At 40.4% G+C, this 14,665-nt stretch overlaps 1 protein-coding gene across 1 annotated transcript in view; it reads left to right on the top strand.

Moving 5' to 3' along the window:
• The window catches only part of LOC106959309 (prickle-like protein 1), a 28,519-nt gene continuing 13,854 nt past the window's right edge, over positions 1-14,665 (top strand). The window contains exon 1 of the mRNA XM_015051799.1: positions 1-316. The gene's annotated coding sequence lies outside the window, so the exon portion shown is untranslated. The remainder of the gene's footprint in view (positions 317-14,665) is intronic.

The following is a 14,665-nucleotide window of genomic DNA, read 5'->3' as shown; positions in this document are numbered from 1 at the left end:
ATTGGCGCGCAGCACCACAAATGTGTTTCGTGGACGCCTTAACTCCGTGCCAGAGCTGCGCATCACTCTGCCCCCGCGGTGCGCCCCTCACTCAACCTCTCTCCTGCTCTGCGCATCGTCATGCACCGAGATACTTCGTTCCTGAGCTCCTCCATGACTTGAGTTGTGATTTTTATTATCTTTTCTTCCTTTTTTTTTTTTTGCCCCCTCGCCCCCAACCCCCCTTTTTTTTCTATTTGCCTGGATGCGTTAATAGTTGTGATTTCTACACTTTGATTTACGGATTACTGCGCCTGAGTTGTTTGCGTCTTTGGAGGTGAGTATGTGTTATGAGGTCTTGTGAACTTTAGCGGTCTTTTTTTTTATGCTTTTTTCTTTTTTTTTTTTAAACTGTCTTTGCTATTGGTTGACTTTGGTTTAAAAAAGCATGTTGAAAAATCTTGCAGGGGAAGGCTGCAGTTTATATTATCTACCAAGTAGAATACTTTCAACATGAATGTGAGTGTAAAGGTGCAGTAAATGTAGGGTTCCATGTAAATTTCCAGATGTGTGGACTCAGCTGTTGCTCGTCACTCAGGTGAGCTCGTTTCATCCCCCCTTTCTTTTTACAATTCTTGTGTTTTGAACTCTTGAGAGACCCCATCGGTGTTGACAGACCGCATTCCAAAATCCACAGAAACTCTGCGAGCCACATCTCTGCAACCGCACCGTCCACAAAGTGCTAAACCTCTCTTCCTCCTCTCCACACCTCGATTTCAAATATTTTACGATCAGATTACCGGGAAAATATATATATATATATATATTTTTGTGTGTGTGTTTGTTTTTTTAATGGTATTAATTTGTTAGTAACTATTTTTCCCCTTGCTGTGTGTGATGTAAAAAGAAAAAAGAGTTTAGAATAACTTTTCTCTTAAAAAAAAAAAAAAAAAAAAAAAGGTCCCGTGGTGGCACCTAGTGGTGGCAAATATGTTGTACCAATGTTTGGTGCTTTCTATGTTGTAGAAATATTCCCAACTTTTTTTCTCTCTCTCTGTAAATAGGAAACATTTAAAGCGCAGCAACACTTTCCATGTAGCATGTAATCTGCCTTGTAGTTGGCAGATCTGGAGGTGTTTTCCCCCCGCTGTGGGAGGCAGGCAGCCTTTGCTGGGGGTATACACTCTCTGCAATGCTAAGCCTTTGTTAATGAGTATGTATCCCTGTCCCTTCTCTGTGTGTGGCACCGGCTCTGAGTGCACGTGGATCCAGGTGTCCATTACGTTTAATGCTCGTGTGCGTGCATGCATGTGTCCTTTCTCTCCTGTGTATCTGCACTTCTGTCCTACTTGTGTGTTTATGCATGTGCAACAGAAATAGGTGCTTGGACTCACGAGTTAAGCTGCTGTTAATTGGTTAGCCATTTGGACCACAGGGGAGGCTGGAGTCAGGATGAAGTCATAGGGATGTTTGGCATGATCACTGCCTACTAAGGGATAAATATATATATAGACTGATTGTTGCTAATAGACTCCCAAAAGACTCGTAACACTCCCATCCATAATTGTTATTTATATTTATTTTTTAGGTAAATGAAACATTTTTGTCATCTAAAAATGCAGCAGTTAGCTAGATTAATGTCACGTTGGAAGGGAAGACAGGAACTTAACAACTGGATGTAAAAGTAATGAAATAATATAAATGTTTTATACACTACCAAATACGGTTAAAAATTATTTAGTGCAAAATATCCTGTTGCTGTTGTGTCTAGTTTGTGACTAAGCAGTAGTTGGTTCAACTTCAACCCCCATTTTGGAAAATGTGCAGAGACAACAGGGTGTCCAAGTCCAAGTTTGAAGTATTTTGTTGAAATAGTTAAAAAAGGAAGTGGTCCTCCATCTGCTGCTATTTGGGTAGCAAATTGTACTCTAGATAAACTATAGCAAATAAACATTACTTAGAGTTTATCCCAATATTGTCACCACAAAACTGAGCCCCAAAATCAAGAATTCCACATAAAATATTCAACACATTACAATTTCTTTGGCACACCAATGCTGTCTGTTTTTTTCCAAATCACTTATTTCTAGCTGTAGCATCCCAGTCTGTGGTTTTCTGTGGTTTTCAGCACCATCCATCCCAGGCAACTATTCAACTGTGAACCAGAAACATGCTCGTTGCCTCTCTGATGCCCAAACAATCCATGTTTTATATCCAGTTTCGACATCCGAGAGGCTCCGACTCCGTTTCAAAGGTTCATCGAAGAGCTTTGAGAGGATTTGGAGTCATTTTGCCACTCATAAAATTACTTTATAGAAGTAGTTAAATATTAACAGATTGATTATTAGTGCTTCCCAGTCTTGCCAAGAAAGTTAATGACTTCCAAAAATCTTTTTTTTTTTATTATTAATATGGGAAGTCTAGCCCAATACCTTTTATTGGTTTAACAAATAGTAAGATGGGTGAAAAGGTTGAACGTGTCATAGGAAGGAAGGGAGAAGGATGTGATGCAGATCTTGTTGAGATGACCCTCAAGAGTCCTAGCTGTAGCTGGAGAAGTGCTCAGACTTTTGAAGGCCTCATTGACGTGTTATTACACTGCTTTTATGACAGAACTGCTTGTGTTCTGTTGTGTTTGTGGACAGTTTTCAACCGGCAGATTTGTTTTACAGGAGCTTCACCAACAGCTCTCATCTTTTTTTTCTTCTTCTTTTTTTTTTTTTCCTGTGAAACCCTAAAAGTCACAGAGGAAATCCAGCTTGGAGATTGTTTTGATATTGTTGGACACTCTCCTGGAAAACCTTTTTCTTTTTTTTTTCTTCTTTTTTCCTCAGCGACCAAGCATGCCTGATTTAGCACAGAAAGGTGTTGTGGAAAAACACATCGTCTGATCGCAGATATAACACTGAAGAGTTCAATATGGACCGTGATTGTGCCCAGAACTGCAGGAATGAATTCAGGGGAAAAAATTAAAAGATCGATTTTTCTCTGTTTCTACTTGGACTTCAAGAACGTTCTGTTCCCTAGAATTTGGCTTTTTGAGCAAAATTGCATCAGGATAAAAAAGAAAAAAAAAATACACTAATAAGAACCATGAGTTCAGATTGGAAGCTTGAGTGAATTTATGTGTTAAAGTCGAAAAAGAGAAACACAAGAGACTTGCCTTTAATAGCAAGTCTGCTCTGTTCTGTACAGATGTGTGTACAAGACAGTTTGTTCTGTCATACTGCAAAACAATCAGGTGTATAAATCATTCTAAACCTTCACTTCCACCTTCTATCCAGCACAAATTCATGTACACACACACACACACACACACACACACACACACACACACACACACAGCTTCGCAAACAACTCACCACAGTCAGTCCAAAGGGCCAAAACTTAAGGGGAGAAAAGTGAAGGTGATATATACCATGAGATTACCCGGTTTATGACATAAGGTAATTAGTTCTAAAATTGTTCAAGCGAAAAAGAAGTAGGTGCTTTACAGGCAAATACAAAAGCAAATAGATACTCTACGTTTGCAGAGAGACAATATTTTAGGCATTCGCTTTGGAGGAAGTTGCCGCATCGTTAACCGGCGCATCACTTCGACACGCTCAACTTGACCCTGAAGAGCTCGTCCAGGTAGTCGAGGACCTTGCTGTGGTACGTCGTATATATCGGCGTCAACTGGTATGAGATTCCCACATTTCCATAAATCCAGAAAAAATATATATATAGCCAACCTTCACAATTTAGATGTAAAACGCACTTTTCCAAACTCAACTTTCTGGAGCACGTTGTCCTTTTGTTTATTTTAAAAGCGTAAAATAGTAAAGTTCACAACGACATCTGGGTGATGTTTTGCTGCAGTTGGTTAGGGGTTATGTAGGAGGGAAAAGACTCAACATAAGGTCAGGGAGGGGATTAAAATCTGGAAATACAAATGCTTCCATACTGTTTCCCTTGCCCAATGCACAAGATCTCTCATGTATATAACATAACCTAAAGGCTTATTTGAAAACCAAACGGCAAAGAATCTTTGAATCTTATTAAAGTTACAATATCTACACCATTTACTTTTCTACACCTATTTATGTAGAAATACTCAATAAACAGCTAGTATAATTACTAATCACTACTTAAATACCACTAACCACTTTATGCTCGTCAGACGTCAGTCTTGGTCAAGGATTTTCATGTGCGTGGGAGGGCTTGGTCAGTAGTCCTTCGTGTACAAACACTTAGTGTAATCTTTGTGCTCATTGAGTGGTTTCAGACCAAACCCTTCAGGCCGCATTGGCTCCAGAAACCTAGTATTATGGTTAGTTTGTGGGTTTGGAAAAGTAATCCAAGGCTTAGCAGACTAGGAGACACTGAGTAATGGAGTCCGAGGAAGAGTTACGCTAAATTCTGTGTCAGAACTTGCAGCGGAGTTGAAATGAAGTTGCCCACAGCGCTTTCCGGGGCAACTAAAAAAAAAAACAAAAAAAACCCCGGCGATGCTGTGCGGAGAAGTTGCTGCTGACTGGTGCCTGCGAGTGAGAGTTGATACGGCACCACCTTAATTACCTATACACAGAGCTCTATTTGATGATGATTAAAGCCACCCTCACGCGTCTGCTCAGACGGTGTCGGCCGCCAGCAAACACGGAGACATTAAAGACAACGATCATTAGACGGTGATAAAAGACTTTAAAGTTCAAGTACAAGTAAGAGGTATAGGTGGAAGTAGGGCATCGTATAGGAAGGCAAACCCGCTTCGAAGAAAACGCGCAATTATTTCTTATCAAATGACCACCCTGGGGGTGTGGGGAAAAACAAATGATAGCTGTCTGTTTTGTTTTTGATTGGGGACAGAGATAAAATGGTCCCCAGAGCAGATTCTGGGTTGATGAGTTTCACTTCCAGACATACAACATTGCTCTTGTTGTGGGAAAACTGTAATTTCTTTCTTTTTTTTTTCTTTCGCTTGTTTTCTTGATCATGCTTTGAGTTGGAGGTTTTTCCAATGTGAGCTTCCCAATCGGAACCACTGCTTGGTCATAATTATTCTCTTGAACTTTCCCACATTTTGTCACAGTGGGACCCATAAACCTCAATGTAGATCATTGGGATTTAGAGTGGCAGAAAACCCTTGTAGCGTATGAATACATCGGACATAATTCTGCTCTGCTGTCGAACAAACCATTTCTCATGAGTTGGCATTGTCCAAAGATCAGGTCTATATCCACTCTACTTTTACAAAGCACCGTATCCTCACACCTCAGCGTGTTTGACATACCAGATTTAAATGGAAGAGTGCCGCAGCCGACTAAATAACATCATGAGGAAATCTTGCCTTTTGCAAGAAAGCCGTAATTGAGCCAAAATACAAGAGGTGTGCTTGTTATTATAGGATTGAAACATGACTCAGCTTCTGCCTCTTCTCCTTAAATTTGTTTCATGTGTTAGACGTTTTCCTCTTGAGGCAAGGACAGACCCCTTTAAGTGAATGTCTCAAGTCAGCTCTAATAAGGGACAGTTTGTTGCTTCCTCTCTTCATTTTACCATTTTATTTTTGTTTTAATAAGTGCTTCAATTGTCAGTCGGGATAAAATAACATTGTGAATTTTGCTCTTTAAACTACTACATGTTTCCAAAGACATTTAAGTACTTGTGAAAAATGTTAAGTGGAACCTGTTTATCGTTACATCGGGTGGTTGCGTCTCTCGAGTCGTTCCCTGCCTGTCCCAGTTTCTCCACATCTCCTTGCATCATCCCAGGGGAATTGTGGGTCTTTAATTCATTCTAAGAGGAAATGGCTCCCTCGAATCTGATGCCACCCGGAGTCAGGAAATGGACCAGTGTGATAAATGCAGCATAATGAGGGTGGAGAAAATTACAGGATTTTCACAAAATTTGCTGAAAGCTGCACATTTTTCCTTTACTTGTCCAGAAGGGAGCTTCGGGTTTTTTGTTTTCTTCTTCTTCCTTTCTTTAAAACATTGGCTCAAGCTACAGCAGTAGTCTTTCCATTGCCAGAAGGTGACAACGCAGTAAATGTTTCAGTTTTCAATGCAGTGCTGAAACCAACAGCTTTAAAAGTGACGCAATACAAATTGAACTTGAAAAATCAACTCAGTTGTATTAAAACAACTGAGCAGTCTAGACAAAGTAAGCCACTTTGTCCTCTATTGTCAGTATATATTTCCAAGGTAGGTGCAAATTCAAGTAAGATCATGGCATTTGGCTCCTTTTCATACCCAGAAAATGTTCAGATCATGCCTGATAGCACTTTATCAGGCATGATCCATATTCAAACGCCAGTAGTACTGAAAGAACTACCCCTGGCTGAAGTCTTAGAGCTTCAGCCTTTTCCTACTAGTATTAATGTTGAGCAATTGTGTATAATACACTGATACAGTCTAGTCTTTTTATTTTGACCGCCACACTTTCTTCTGGCCTGAAACTCCTTTATTTTGCCTTACTTCTTTCTGCTTCATAGATAAGCAAAAACTTTGCCATGCCTCATCAATTATTAATCCTTAGCAGCAGGCAATGGTGGTAATAGTCAATAATAATAATAATAATAAGAAGAAGAAATGTTTCAGTGAACACAATTCATAATATTCCTATAATTTTTACAAGCTCTCTGCTGCCCCCAAGTGATAAAAATATTGCTAAAATTCCTTCATTTACAAGAGAAAGTAGTCATATTCAATAAATTAGGATATGTGGCTTGTTTGTCAGATTTGAAGGACTTTTTGAAAACAACCATCTGTATTAAACATAGTTTTTATGAAGTCCACATTTCTGTGCTAACTTTTTTTTTTAGTTTTTTTTTTGTTTTTTTAGTCTGATGCAATAATCCAATTTTAAATCTTGTGTTTTCATTTGCTGTAAGTGGAAAATCATAATTAAGGCTTTCAATTATATTGTAATTGATTGAATATGACTTTACTTCTGTGCACAACATCTTTATCTTACAGAGATATCTTCCCTATAGCTATGTTTTGCTACACTGTACCTCTCTAATTAATTCAATCAACAAAAATGACATATAAGAGAAAGATAAACTGGTCCGTTTTATGTCCAAATCAGTCTAAATTTTAAATTCGGTATCTTTCTAACTCCCACAAGCATATTTCGGATAGGAAAATAGAATAAAAAAAAAAGTTTGGGACTTTCCAGTTACTTTTTGTAAAACCTTAAGAAACAGTAATTTGACTATTATCTGCGCTTCACTGCTGTTAGACGCTGGCGTTCAATGCAACTTTGGTTTTGTTTGTTGTGAAAAGGTGATTAAATGGTCGCTTGCATTAATGAGTTGGTATATGAATGTCTTAGGTGTTTACACAAATGATCTCCAAACCCCAACAGTAAAGTAGGGGCTGAGGGGAATCATTATCTCCAACCAGCCACCCATGAAATAACATGTGGGGCCTGTTTGTGTGTGTGCAGTGCTGATCTACATTTGTGGGCCGGCATGTGTTTTTTGTTTATTCTATAATTTGCATGTGTGTATTTTAGTGTTTTGGGGTGTCCTCTTTAAAGAATGTCCCCTGTACTCCGCAAGTTAACAAAAACGCAGACTGATGGGTTGCGTCTTGAACTAAAATGGACTTTTCGGCCCCCTGGGAGTCTCTGATTTGCACATCGCTGCAACAGTGCTCGGGCTTTGCTCTGAACTCGGTTGAAACCCTATCGTTTGGTTCGGAGGGGCACAAATATGTTGTATATCCCTCTTATACTACTTCCTTCCCCTAGTTGTTTCCCATCTGTTGCAGATTAGTTTCAGTGTGTTTAGAGAGAAAAGCCTTTCGGCGAGCAGGACTGATAGTAAACCCACAAGTCAGAACTGTCAGGTAGGTCCGAATTAACAGAGGCCAGCTGAGGATATGGCAATCGGAGAGGTTGGGGCGGGGGGGCGCTGCAGGAAAGAGACGGACAGAGAGAGGGAAGGGGAGTCTAAAATTACCCGGGGAGACCACCAAACGGTTCATCTGTTTACCCACTAAGCTGGACCATTACTCGAGGGCCAGTGTGGAATGCCAACGCCGATTGCCTGGCCAGATTTAAGGGCGGAGGACAAACACCCTACAAGACATGCTGCGTCGGCTCTTATGACGGGGGTTTATTTAAGCATCACAAGATGTCGGTGTGCTCAAAGCAGTTGTAATATGACGCATAGCTTTGGTCACCCTTTTGGCATTTAAATTATAAATGTTTGCTAGACTGTGCAGCTGCTTTACTCTCACCTTCTAAAATGTGTTTCAGTCTAAAGTGGAAAAAAAAAAAGCGTTTGAGAAAGGGTTTGTGGTTTCACACACACCCTTCTCTGACACTACGCCGTCTTGAGAACTGTGCAAGCACATGTTGTCCCAACTTTAGTAACGAGTGTGACAAAGTGCCTCGGGGCTGCAAACTTGGTCCGACCCGTTGTCTTTCCCAGCCCTTGTTATGTTTCTAATGTTAAATCATGTGGGGCGGGGGAGGGGGGGGGAGGAGGAGAATAAAAAAAAAAGAAATAGGGTGTCGGTTGGGTAATACACAAATGTGTAGGTGTGTGCGTGCATGTAAGTGATGTGTTTGTCTGTTCTGGTTGAGTGATGTACCATCCCTCTGGGGTCCTATTATTAAGGCTATGTGTACACAACCCCCCAAACCATGGCCAAGATCTATCTCTGTAGAAATGTCAGAGGGGAATTCACACACTTAAACCAATGTACAAACAGCTTTTCCCTAAAAACGTGATGCAGCGATACTTCTTGATTTGCCTGACATATCTTATTAAACACTTCTTGTTGTTTTTCATGCAGTCAATTTCTCATGATAGCAAACTGCATGGATCCCGCATTGAGTGGCACAATTCATTAAAGGTCCTGTTTGTGTTGGCCAAACAACGGCATTGCGTAAATCACTCGAGCTGATGCTCACAGCGGTAAAGGGACTAAACGTAGCAACGATTTATCACTCCGAGATAAATCAGTGGTGATGTTGGCCAGCAAAAACAAAAACATGCTGAATTTTGACAGGTGCACGTAAAGTCGGCCATTTCTCTCATTTTGTCAAGACGAACAAGACATTTTAGCTCCTTATCTTTTGTTGTCATCTCATAGTTTCAAATACATGAAGTCATGGCAAGTTTCTTTTGTGATTCTTACCAAGCAGCGCACTTGAAATATTTCCCAATAGTCTCATTACTGAAAGTGATGTCAGTGGAAGACGTTACACCAACCAAGATGTGGGCTGTATGATGTTAATTTGTTGGGCTAGTTCCCACATGACATTTCCAAAGAAACGAGTTTACTTTCCTTGTAAATAGCAACACTTGCATTTGTGGAAATAAAGTCTTACCAATTCTTTTAGTATGAAGTCCTTTTGTCGAGATGCGTCCAACAGACCAGATTTTTGTCCATCTGCAAGTAGCATAGTGTAGCATCATGCATCCTGATCACCCAACTGCTGTGGCACATTGCTAGTCACCTGGGTACATTTTTTTATTTATTTTTTTTTAATTTGATGACATGAAAAGCAATTTTAGCCTCACTTTTAATGTAAAACAGTTTTAAAACTGCGCTGGCCAACCATGGCTATCAGAGCCAACAGCCAACTACCAGTTGTTAGTCTAAAAAGCTTAACATAACTAATGATCTGCTTAATAAGACCTTGAAAACCACCAACATAATGACGGGTATCGATCCCTTGGTTTCCGCACCATCGCTGTCCATGTTTATTTATTTATTTTTTTTTAAGACAGGAAATATCTCCAAACAGCTAGGCTTATTCTTTATGTAAGTTGGGGAATAGTGCAGCAGCCTTCTTGACCAACACCGACTGGCCAACACACCACAAAAACTCATTTTTCGTTTTAAAGCAACATTATGGCGTAGCATTTTCGTCATTTTGAAACCCTAACTTGTTACAATTTGAAATATACAGTGATTACAGCAATTGGACCAGTCGGTTCTATTGTATGCAACATCTTTTTAGGTTGAAGCAGGCAACATGATTTCAAAATGCTCGAGTCCCTCCGCCCCCCCACACACAATTAGACACACACACACACACACAAAAACACCCCTTTCAAAGCAAAGGGTAAATGACCCTAGGGGCTTTTATTAAAAAAGGAATGCGTCACTTAAAATGATCAAATCAAAGTTGGATAGGAGGCACAAGACTGCTGTTCCCCACATGCCCGTGACAGTTATGTATTTCTATAAGTCTTTAACGTTTTATTTGTTCTGTTTATCATCTTCAAAAAGGTGGTTTTATTCGCTGTATTTCTTACTACTATCGAGGTTTCAAAAGAAGTTCAATGCAACGTTTTTAAAACCCAATTCCTGCCCGTGCTTCCTTTGCAGTTGACGATTTCCTGCGTTTTATAGTGCTTTTATTGCCACTTCTGTCATCCTGGAGGTGTGCAGCTAACACCCTGCCGTGGTTAACAAATCACGGCAGAAAGTTTTACAACCCGAAAGTTAAACTACACTTGGAGAATGAGTGTCAACGAATATTAACACTGACCCGACGGGACGAACTACAAAGAAGCTCCGCAGACCTGATACGGCGGCGGAAAAAGGCAAGACGAGCCGGTGGGCCTTGTTAGGAAGAACGGAAGGTCTGCTTTCTTGGCGTGAACGGCTGCCGAGAGGCGTCTGTCAGCATGGAAAACTATGAATGGGTTGGGAAAAAAAAACCAAAAACGGAGTCAAAGTGGATGTGAATTGAGACGTTGCTCTGAGGGTTTTATGTGGATTCCATCTGTGTAAGCTGCTTGTCAGCCACAGAGGACACAGCTTGGGCAAAGGCAGCTTGAGTGCCCTTCATTTGTCAGACAAAAACTCTTCCTTATAGATATGTCTGTTTATTTTCATTGTGTTAGTGACGACGCCGTGTCAATCTCGCGCCCTTGCCATTAGAATCGTGGGTCTACATCGCACATATTTGTGACTTTGACAAAGTGCGACTACTTCAGTCACTTTTAATTGTGCGGAGCCGTTTGCTCAGTCCTGCATGCGCCATTGTGTCTTCGCATTTTATGCGTATTTGGCTTCTGGAACGGTCTCTGCTCTGTTTGAGTTCGACTTTTATGACAAACTGCCCCACAACGCGTTGGGACATGCGGCTGCCCTGGCTGATCTCCGTTTTGAGCAACCAAACAAATTTCTCTGATGTCTTCTTTAAATGATCGAGTAAATCTATCTCCTGACAGATTAAAGGTGTGAATATCTGGTTGAATGTAAAAGTAGAGTTCAGTGGAAGAGGAGAGTGTTTGCTTAGTAAGCCATCCCTCCACAATACCAACCAACCAAAAAAAAAAAAAAAAGAAGAAGAAGAAAAGGCCAAATTATCAGGTAGGCTCTGTTCCTAAAGGCAGATAAAAGGTGCAATGATGAAGTGTATGGAAGTGTGCCGGGTGTCTGCCTCCAATCGGTGTCTAGTTTCAACTTGGATTTCAAGTGCAGAAAAGAGCAACTGGGTCTTTTCTGAACTGCCAGTCTTTAGCCTTTGCCAGGGGAAGATAGCTTTCCTTGGAAAGTTATTGAGGAAACTTGATCAAAAGAAGTCTTCCCCCAGCTATTTTCCAATTTCACTTTGTTTGAGATTAAAATTATACGTTGGTCCAACAAAAGCTTGGCAGTTTCTTTTTGGATACGAGCCAAGCCCTGGGTGAAGAATGTGGCAAAAGCCAGGCAATTTTATCATCTGAAAATCTACAGAGCTTTTCTGTTAGTAAAGGTGGAAGAAATGTGTAATTTTATCTATAACTGCATAAAAATGTTATTGTAGAAACAGCCAATCTACATGTATTTGAACACTTTCCTACTCAGCACTTCAAGGCATCTCAGTTTAGCCACAGAAACATCAGAACTTGCAGACAAATAACTTTGTTATACCATAGCACATTCTAAAAATGTGGCTTAAAAAGGAATGTTATAAAATGATATTTTTAACGATAAATGCCACATTGTAGCTATACACTTTTAAAAATATAACCATAGATTATCGCTCCCTTTTGACGAGTTGTCCATCAGTTTTGTACAACTAAATGAGGACACCATTCTTTCTTTCTCAAAAAAATAGACAAAGATCAGATTAAACTTGTTTTTAGACTGTTATGCCCTGAAAGTCAGACAAGCAAGGAATATTGTTTTTTCAAGACAGTATTGTTCTTATTCCACAAATTAATGCAAGATAATACAGTTGTCTTGTCTGTTGCTCTAATCAACAGCTTACTGCTATTTGTGCTGCTAGGGGGGAAAACAAGCTAAATTAATAGCTAATATTAGCATTACTTTGCTCAAAGTTGCAAATAAATCTTTAGAACGTAATAAAAAATTATTTCTCTAGCTGCATGCGATACTAGCGTGGTTACAAACTGCCCCTTGTGCTACGCTTTTCTTCATAAATTGCCAAATGTGTGAAGACTACAACTCCAAAACAGCGCAGAAAGTCAAAGCTCAATTCCTCCTCCTTCTGTTCTGTTTGGCCGGTTGAAATTCTTCCTGAGAAATCCAGCTCAATGGTAGAAAGCCCAGATGGGACACTGTAGGAAGATGAGAATCAAGGGGAATCGCATGAGAAGGAAACGGCTGAGCTAATGCAAGACATTTGTGTCCTGATATTTGTGACTGTTTTCTTGCTTCTTGATGTCGGTACACAACTGAGCCTACAGCTTAAGGGCGGACGTTACTTTAAATAAAAAATTTACATTGTTTCCGTCTGCTGTTACATATGACACCACATTTACCGCTACTTTTTGTCTCAACTTTTTAAGATATTGATTAAATAAAAATGCTGGATCCTCACACTATGAAACATAACAGAAGAAAGAACAAAATTACTTAATTCTTAAGATAATAAAGGGTTTGGGTTCCCATGCACATTTCTCTCTAAATAAAGATGTTTTGGATATTTCAGTATTGCCAAACTATTCACCTGTTTAACAGTAGTATTGTATGCTATTCTAATAAGTGGTACTCTGTGACTGTTGACCTTGCTACCAGGATTTAGGAGTTTAACTCCAAAAAGGAAAATAGATCATTTAATCTTTTTAATGCATCATGCACTTTTGTCCTTATTTTTGCGCCGTTGCACACTTTATATTCTTTTTGGAAGAAGCCAAAGAGATGGGAAGGTCAGTCGTGTTTTCTAAAGAACCATAGGTCTCTGGCCAAGAGCCCAGGCCAAGTCTGAAAGACAGATTTCTAGCCATTGTCTCCCATAAAGCCACTCATCCTCGGCCCTGTCGTCTATTCATGCAGGAGCATTCTTCTCCCACTCGTTCCCCTGTTTTCATTATTAGGATTAAGTACCTCGCTGTCAGAAAGAAAAACAGAGGTTGTCTCCTCTCTACCCATCTGCCCAAATAAGATCTCCAGAGCTTCTGAAATGCATATCCAGATGAGTATCTCTGGAAACCCAATGCGAAACCGCTCTGAGTGGGGGGTGGGGGGTGGGGGCAGACAATGAGAAGCTTTTGCACAGAACTGCCAAGAGCGTTGGAGAACCTTGGAGCTTTTCTGAAAGGTTTACCTTGTGACGTAACATGACTTTCTAAATATGAATTGGAAGGCCAGGAAAAAAAAGAAAGAACTTGTCTCTCTCTCTCACCCTCCCAAGCTAATTAGCCAAGTGAGTCATTTCTCATTTGCAGCAGGTTATGGCATGCGACAAACGGCTCGGTTGCCCTGTTTGGGAGCCGACTTTGTTGGCTTGTCAGAGAAGAAGGCATCATTGTCCGCCAGACAATCGAGTAAACTCATTTCTCATCTTTGACTGTTTAAATGAAGCTGTTGCTCCTTTTCAGCCTCTCACAATGATGGATGGCGCAGAACTTGATCAAATAATCACAACAAACATCTCCAGGCTCATCTGGTGAGTTCGCGACAGTTTTGTGGGACGATCCCAAGCGATTCCTTCGGAAGGATTTCCTTCGCTGCTATATGCGCCAAATCGTTGAGAGTTTCCTGAAGCGAAGTGGTCCGTGTGACAATAACTTCATTGTGACTGCCTGGAGTGAGAGATGAGAGCGGGGGACCCCTCTCCTCTACATCATTCAGACCTCTAAAGGAAGAAGAAGCGTAGTGGGGAGGTCTGCATGGGGAGGGTGTGACTGGACGGAGACTGACCATGAGAATTTCCCCGAGATGGATGAGACTGGCTTGAGAGGAAGCAGGGTTAATATTTAACTCCTGACTCACCAACAAGACATGAGGGATTTTTAGCTGCTTTTAAATGCGTCAAAACCTTCAGCATGGGAGGAACGCTGTATGCTAGGTGTGAAAACTTTGCCAGTGAGAAGCTATTTTAAGCTTGGTAAAAATTATTCTCTGCACAAACCAAATAACTGCCCATGAGATAGTTTTTATTATGCTGCGTACGATTTATCTCCAATATGACAAATGGATCTGGGAACAGATACCACAACAGAGTTTACTGTGTAGCTGTTGTTGCAAGTTTGGAGACAGTTTCCAACTGCTAATTGCTAGTGCTATCTACTGCTAGCATTGCAAAGGGATAGTAGCAAATATTCCATGATGTTAGGCTTTAAATCAATCATGTAGTGTTTGTATAAAAAGGATCTACTCTAGAAGTCTTTCAGTATTCTTTGCACGCAGAACCATGAGTAAACAATCTGTTTCTGTTCCTAAGATAATGGAGCAGATGGGCTAACAGCACCATAAGCATGACCCTAATATAATCAAAGGTT

The sequence above is a fragment of the Poecilia latipinna genome, unplaced genomic scaffold (genome assembly GCF_001443285.1).
Source record: "Poecilia latipinna isolate Pla-1442-1.1 unplaced genomic scaffold, P_latipinna-1.0 Scaffold1067, whole genome shotgun sequence".
Classification (NCBI taxonomy): domain Eukaryota; kingdom Metazoa; phylum Chordata; class Actinopteri; order Cyprinodontiformes; family Poeciliidae; genus Poecilia; species Poecilia latipinna.
This window is presented reverse-complemented; position numbering and strand designations above follow the sequence as displayed.